This window comes from Terrapene carolina, unplaced genomic scaffold (assembly GCF_002925995.2).
Source record: "Terrapene carolina triunguis isolate 2854851 unplaced genomic scaffold, T_m_triunguis-2.0 Scaffold95, whole genome shotgun sequence".
Taxonomy (NCBI): domain Eukaryota; kingdom Metazoa; phylum Chordata; order Testudines; family Emydidae; genus Terrapene; species Terrapene triunguis.
In genome coordinates this window covers 12,442,251-12,450,308 of record NW_020664446.1, presented here as the reverse complement: position 1 = coordinate 12,450,308, position 8,058 = coordinate 12,442,251, and positions in this window count along the sequence as shown.

Sequence of the window (8,058 nt, the reverse complement as noted above, 5' to 3'; positions counted from 1 at the left end):
GAAGGCAGAAGCTCATAATGGAAGGCAGAGTTGTGTTTCTAAAATCCTGGGACCAGTTCTTGGTGCTTAATATTTTATCATTTTGTGTGTTTTAGCTGGGATGTCTTTCCAGGCAGCTGAACATCATAGTTAAAAACCAAACCAAACCACCCATCCTGTAGCAAATACTGTATTAATAATAGTCAGTTATAAAGTATTTAACAACTATTGTTGCATGCTTTAAAGAAGGAATTTGCTCATCCTTAGATGATTTAGTGCAATTAAAGGGCCCAGTTCGGCAAACTCCACTGAACATTGTGTTTACTATGGTGAACAGTCCCTTTTGCTTGAATAAGGAACTAAGTATTTTGTAGGGTTAGGTGTAAAGATTGGACCAAATGGATGAAATACAGTAATGCATTCCTACCACTACACACTGGGACCCCTGTTTTATCCCTTCACCCGTCAGAAGCTAGATATCCCAGATTTCTAGAGTAATGCCATTGAACCAGTTTGTGTTCAATATTAATCACATGACCTTAGAGTCATGTAGCTTCACTACAACTACAAGAGATCATATGCATTCTGCCTTTGCTCGAAATTATGTACACTTTTTTTTTTTTGAGGTCTGCACTTTAAGTAGAGGATCTGTTGACATGAATGTAAAAAAGACTGAAGTGCTAATGTACCATCGCCTTTTGTGAGACTGCTATGCTTCTACCACCAGAAGGAGAGGTGGTGCAATCTCCCTTCTGTATTTGTATTGTTGCTATAGGAGATGGGCTGTAGGGATATCTGTACTGTACAACTGTGATTCACTGAGGAGGTATTGCTGTAGGAAGTACAGAAAATAGCATTTCAGCAGACGATAAAGGCACAGGAAAACGAGACAAACTTTTTCAGTTCCCATTTCAAGGAAGGTAGAGAGAAACAAACTAGTGAGGTATTGATTCGTCAAAGAATTTAAACATGTGCTTAACTCTCATTGGAGTCAATGAGATTTAAGCACATGCTTAAAACATTCTGCCAAATCAGGGCCTGAGTGAATAATGCTAATCTGTAATGAGAACATTCTTTATTAACTAAACAGTATTTTGGAATGCATGCCACTTTTTTCATGCCAACTCTTGTAGAGTTTCTTTTGTTTCATACTCTTGAACTTTCCCCTGATATCACACTGGCATACCATTTAAAAGTGATCCTTCTTTAGAGTATGTCAAAGGACGTGAGTGGTTTTAATCACAATATGCACAACAGTCAGTAGGAAAACTTGCTCTCTGATTATATGATAAGGAGTTTAATTTTGCTGCTCTCTTACAGATGAAGAAAAAGAACCCGCTTGCAAAAATCACAGGCAAATGACACTGTATAGCCATAAAACTGGATAGTTTTTAATTCAAGGTGGTGAACTAATGTCAATGTCTCCAATATACTGGTGATGCTTATTACTTACTTTTCTATATTTGGGACCCTACTTTAATCATTTTAAGTATGTCATCATTTTGATTTCTTCCAGTGGGAGTTCTGTATGAATAAGGATTGTGGGATTTGGCTCAATAAAAGGACTCTGCTATAATTATGTTGCCATCATATCAGGCTGTTACATAGCTTCAGTGATCAAGACAGAAGTCAGCAAACCCACTGTTCAAACTGCGGTTTTCCTTTAACTAGTGAGGAAAGGTTCCACTCTATTTTTGGCATTGAAAAGTCTAGGAGCAGTCTCCAGCCAAGTTAGAAAAAGAGCTGAATCCTGATTAACTGTCAAGGGCTGCAGTGGAGGAGAAATCTAAGCTAGTGCTGTGAAAAGTTTGCTTACAGGAACTCTTATTCTTTCCAGGTCTTCTTGCACAGAAGATGTAAAAGAGCATATGCCAAACTATTTACTTCAACACTGTTAGTTTTGCACTTTGGTTAGTTAGCTTCAGAGGAACTCCTGATACATGTAAGGTCTCTGCAGTGTGAGTAAGATTCATAGAACTGGGGCGCAAAGAAAGAAGAGATCATTTTAGGGCCTTCCACTTCTCCATTGAAGGCAATGATACATGATCCTGTTGAGTTCAGTAGGAGCATGATTGGATCCATCTTCAATAAGATAATATGTAAAATGAAGGTTACTTGACTCTAGACTTATGAAAATAATTAGCGGGTTGAGAGGAATGAAAGCGAGAGGGAGAAAAACCCTTCCTGCCTTGGTTATGTGGAAGGAAAACTGTGAAGTTTGCTTCCCTGATTGGTCCACCAGAACTCCAGATGTACTGTACGAACCTTCATAGTCAATTGTTGATGAGTGATCCAGAGGATGCTTGTCTATTACAGCCCCAGCCAGAATCTGTCTCCTCTTTTGCTCAAGCTTTAGAGACTCATGTTTACAGCTTTGGAGATCCCTGGCTTGATTCCTGGTGGGTCAACCAAAATGGTGGCTGTCACAGATGTCTCTTGTAAATCTAAATCATTAAAGCCAACAATCTCCTTAAAGTTAGATTGAGTGTGGATGGGAATCCAGCCAAACCCACTTCAAATAATAATGTTTTCATGCCTGTTAAAGAAATCTGATGTACTGTTGAAGTGTTGATGGCTACAGGGCTATCTTGACTCCTTTATTCCAGTTCTTCAGCCATATGCATGTGTGAAAGTGAAATGTTAGCATGTGTGTCTGTGTTCAGACACTTGTTCTCTCCTGGGAGAAACATTGGCAAAATATTTAGGTCCACTTTTTGTATTCAGAATGTAATTTTACAGTGTTTGTCGGAAAGCAACACTTGTGTTTGGACCTGAATATACCTGGAGGTCTGGTAAAAGAAGAGAGAGGATTGAAGAATGTAAGTGGAAGGTGAACTGGAGCTTCGCAATATGTGAAATCAAATGGGTTTTGTTTTCTTTAATTTAAAATAATCCAAGCAGTAGAATTACTCTCCCTCATAAAAGAAATCTGTAATTTTCTCTGCTGTTTTTTAACAATGAATAGAAGCATAACACTGATTGGACCTCATTGAAATTGTGCTCAGTTTGACCTCTTGTCATATTGTCACCTGTTACTTATTTTTGTTAATATTCCTCTCACGAGTAAAAATACAGGTATTCAGTGCAGATTAGAGGGTGTGCGTGTGTGTGTGAGTGAGGGAGACGGGGAACAGTGTGAGGTGGGGAGGGAAGAGTTCTTTTTTGCTACAGAATAGTTTTCTTTTTGATTGAAATTGGAATTTTAACAATTTAAACAAGACAAGCTATTTTTTTAAAAAAAAGGTTACATGTAAAAATATATTCTGAGAAGACAATAAGAATAATAAGTAATGTGGTTATTCAAAGCTGAATATCTATAGTGGTTCGGACATCTGAGACAACGCAGAACTGTTGGGGTTTTGATCTCTGAAGAAGAGTTATAAAACTTCAGTCATAGTTGAATTGACAGATGCTAAGAACAAAACAACAAAAAACAAAAATGTGTCCTATTTTGTTCCTAAAATCCTGGATAAAGCTAGAATAATTGAGAAAAGAATTTGATTAGGATTTAGGGACCTCTGTAACATGAACTGAAGTAACCTCAGTCCAAAAATGTTGAAACATTTTTTTCGCTTTTCTATTACCAGCTGTTTTGATATTTGAGCTAAACAAGAGAGGATGTATTATGTGTGTATACATGATACACATTAGGAGTTTCACGTCTTAGACCCATAAACTTTCTGGATAAATAGATTATATATTCCTGCAAAAAATAGGCTTAAATTTTTAAAAAAAGCTTATCTGGCATGTTAGCTTTTCTATCTGTCTGATAATGGCATGTTAAAATTATAAGTAATTAATATCAGTTAATTTACTTTAGCTGCCATAATAGCATTATAATATTTCTTTACACTGATACAGTGTAGTTATGAGAATTTTAATGACGATGTCATTTATTGTAGAGTAGCTGTGACATTTTTGTCTTCCCTCAAACAAAACAGTTCTGATCACACCTTTATTTTTAAAACTTTATTATTTCTGGAGAGGAAGAGCAGGAGATCAGTAACGCAAAACATTATCAACTGGTTTAATTTTTAAAATAATCTTGCACAGTCAAGAATCTTGTCTGATATTGCTGGGCCAATTCTGTTCTGAGTTCCACCGGGGTCAATCTAGCGTAACTTTGCTGGCTTTGATGGAGTTACTCTAAATTATCACTGATTTAACTCAAAATAGACTTTGGCCTTACCTCTGTAAGATAGATGCACAAAGTTAATATTGATCTAACTTTCACAGTAGCAACTGAAGAGTGATGATTTATTTGCACAGTTTCTATTTTTAAAACTAGAGCTGGGTGAAATTTTTCAGTGGAAAAAATATATGAATTTATGAATTCATATTGGTTTAGCTAAATTGTTCATCTCGAAAAAACAAAAATTCCAGAAGTTACAACATTTTCAAAGTGAAACACTTCAATGTTCTGACTTTTTTGTTTTGGAATTTTCCTTCCATTTTATTTTAAAAAATGCAAAAACATTTAAAAAAATCTTCACAGAATCTAAACAAATCATTTTTTGACCCTAAACAAATTATTTTTCAACTTATTGATTCACTGAAATAGTTTGTTTTCGGGTCAACTCAAAACTACTTGTTTCTTCACAAATGCCAGCAAACCAAACCCCCAAAAAACAAAAACAAAAAAACCCCACCCACCCCCAAAACTAAAAAACCCGAACTGTTGTTCACACAGCTACTTTAAAACTAAAAGAAGCACATAAGTAAAAAGCCTCTTTCTGGTGATAGTTTGAGATTTTCAAAAATGCCACAGTGACTTCAAGAGCGCAAGTCCTATACTATAAAGTATGCAGAGAGAGCTGAAATTTCCTTTGATAAGACCTGGTCTGTGTTTTGGATGATAAATCCCATTGAATTTGTCATGCTGAAGGTTTGAGAGGCTGTGTGACTTGTTGGAAAAGCAACCCCCTAGAGACAGCTTTTGCAGATGCTAGAAGTTCACATTTTTCCTTTCTGCAAGACAAAAAAAGACCAAACAAACCAGTGCAGAAAGATGCATTTTATGCTCAGTGCATTAGCCCCACTCCATAGTTATCAGAACCAAAAAGACTTTGTCCCCTAAGGGGGTTTATTAATTCCATCCATCTTGCTATTTATGATGCTCTGGAAGTATTTTTAGAAAACATTAGCAATGGTGCCGAAGGGGACTCTTTATATGGACCAATTCACTAGGCAGCAGGCTGAAACTAAGAAGCAGGAATTACAGCGAAGTAGTAACAACAAAAATTCCAAATCTTTTGTAGATTATATATAGATAGACTCCAGTTATTATAGAAAATAATTGAAGAATGATAAACATGGAGAAGAAGATCTATGTGTTGACTGCAAACATTTGAAAGATGGATGAAGAAATCTTAAACTTATTCTCTGAGCTTCTGAGAATGAGAGATGTCTGTGTACATGTGAGAGAATAGCGGTAGAGAATTCATGGAATGGAGTCCAGAGCAGAAACCTATGTGTATATCTGAAATTTTCCACCAAATGTATCGGGCTTTGCATACTTTGACTAGGGTGATCAGATGTCCCGATTTTATAGGGACAGTCCCGATTTTGGGGGCTTTTTCTTATATAGGCACCTATTACCCCTCACCCCCGTCCCGATTTTTTACACTTGCTATCTGCCCACCCTAACTTTGACAATAGTGGGTCTGATTCTGATCTCCCTTACACTGCTTTAAATGGGAAGTAACTTGTGTGAGTGTATCTGGATACCTGAGAGCAGTGAGAGAATGAGCAAGTAAGAGAAGGCTCTGAAGCAAAGTGAGGAGGGAAGGTATGTGAGAGTCCTTTTGGAAGCAGAAACCCCTAGAGACACAACCAGAATTGGTGTTGAATACAGAGAAGCTGCTCTGGAATGAGAGAGACAGGATTGGAGAGCATTTTGTTAAGGACCAATGTATCTAGCAAAACGTGCTGTAAGTCTCTGATTTAAAAAGAAAGTTAAATTGTGTGTGGGTTGGTTTTGTTTTTTGTGTTGGCTTTTTTTATTTTTTTTTGATGCCTCGAGATGTGTAATGATCTGTTCTGTTGCATTCTGGAATAACTTCTCTTAGGAATCCTTGTAATGGCTTTAGGAAAAGAAATCTACTAATTTGTAAGTTTTGGGGAGGAAATGATTAAATCAGAATAAGATCGAGTGGCTCCAATGCTCATGGGTGTACTTCAATGCTAAGCAACACAATCTGTGCCACTGCAGAAAAACTGAATGAAAATGTCACTGCTGAATGCATGGTGAATTCCTCTCTAATAATGCTTTCTTTGCGCCTCAAATCGAGAGCCAAAAAGGAATATTAAGACTTTTGTAATGAGATCTATTAGATTTTCAAAGGGGAACAGTATAAGCCCTGTCACTTGGGACATTTTAAAACTAGTCACCAGGAACTAAATAGAAATCATACTGCAAGGGACAGTCCTTCATTGGCTCACAAGGAATGGATTCGATGATCTTCTGACTGGATGATCTCCATCTCTAACATCCATGATAAGCCCAAAAATGCAGCCAGAATCTGATTATTTTTTTTTTGGTCATACAGTAGTTTTTCTTTTTTGCACAATATAGTGAGCTCTAGTAAATGGAAGATAATGTGATAAATCAGCATGAATAATCAGAACTGGATAACCCACCATTACCATCACTGCTGCTTTAATGCTAAAATGATGATTGCACATGACTTTATTAACCGCTTCAGACTTAACAGGTATATTCCTAAAATGTTTTTCTTCACTCCTGCTATGCAGCTCCATTTTCCCAGTGTGTCTTGATGGTCTAATGGTTGGACATAGAAGTTGCATAGAAATGCATCATGTGGCAAATGTATCATTGACAGAGTTAACTGTCTCTTAGAGTTTTCTTTTACTTCCAGCAGTATTAATGTCTGACATCTGTGGAAGTAGAGTGCACAGGCACCAAGAGGAGAGGATGCATGCACGTTTAAAATACATTTTAACATGTCTGGTTGGACTTTCTGTAAGTGAGGATCCTCATTGATTTTTCTATTCTATACTCAAGAAATGATATGCAGCATGGAATGGAATAACTGATGGCTACTAAAGTCTATTAATCTTCATTTCCCCCTTTGTCCAACAATTAGACTCCTGTAATGTGAAGCAACTTGATTCGAAGGCTTGAATGCAGATGCATCCACGATTGTCTAGAGCTAATGCTTGTGTGTTCAATAAGCACGTCACTCTAAATATCAACATTTTATCAATATCTGTATCAACATTGCAGAAGTTCAGAATAATTTTCTTTCTTCTGCTTCTCTTCCTGTGATGGGATGTACAAACCCCGCTCTCGGCCTGAAGGGGTTAAAAGGACAATATGAGGCCCAGGTAGCCCTGCCCCTCTGAACCCACAGAGCATGTTCCAGCTGGAGAGGAAGGTTAAAAGGAAGAGCAGCAGAGCTCAGTCAGAGGGGGGAAGACAGACTTACCCTGATGGATCCTGGACAAGGGTGCTGAAGAAGCCTCCCTGTGGGACATTGGACTGCATGCTGAGCCCAGTTGGGGCTGATGGTTTAGTTGGCTTTTCTTTTTCTTTAGTTACTTTATATTGGTCTTGGAGCCGTGGCAGCGACACAGTGGTAGGAAGGGACCCAGGGAGGGTACCTCCGAGAGCACTTCAGGGTACTGGGCACTGTTGAATCTCATAGAGCCTGGGGTCAGAGCCTGGTGGGGCAGGAAGGCCTGGGCTCCCATACCAACTGCTCCTGCTTCCGGTGAGGCATATGCCCCATTCCAGTCTCACTCCCCCTCTGAGAAGAAGAGGGCAAGGACATTGCAAGCTGAGGGGAAGCTAAACCCATCCTCTGGTGAGGAACTGGACAGAAAGGCCTTCCTGCTGGGAGGTGATATACCTGGCCCTCTGAGGGCTTTATTGCACTTCCTTTAGGAAACTGAAGCTAAAAGCCTTCCTAAATAAAATATTTTCCTTTGTCATATCTGCTTCGCGCTTCAATCAATAGCTGTATGTTGGAGACACCAGAGCATAGTGGTGTAGAATACCGGAGGTCAGACAGACACAGCAATTTGGTCTTTCCTGCTCTAAGCACTTGAGAAAATAAT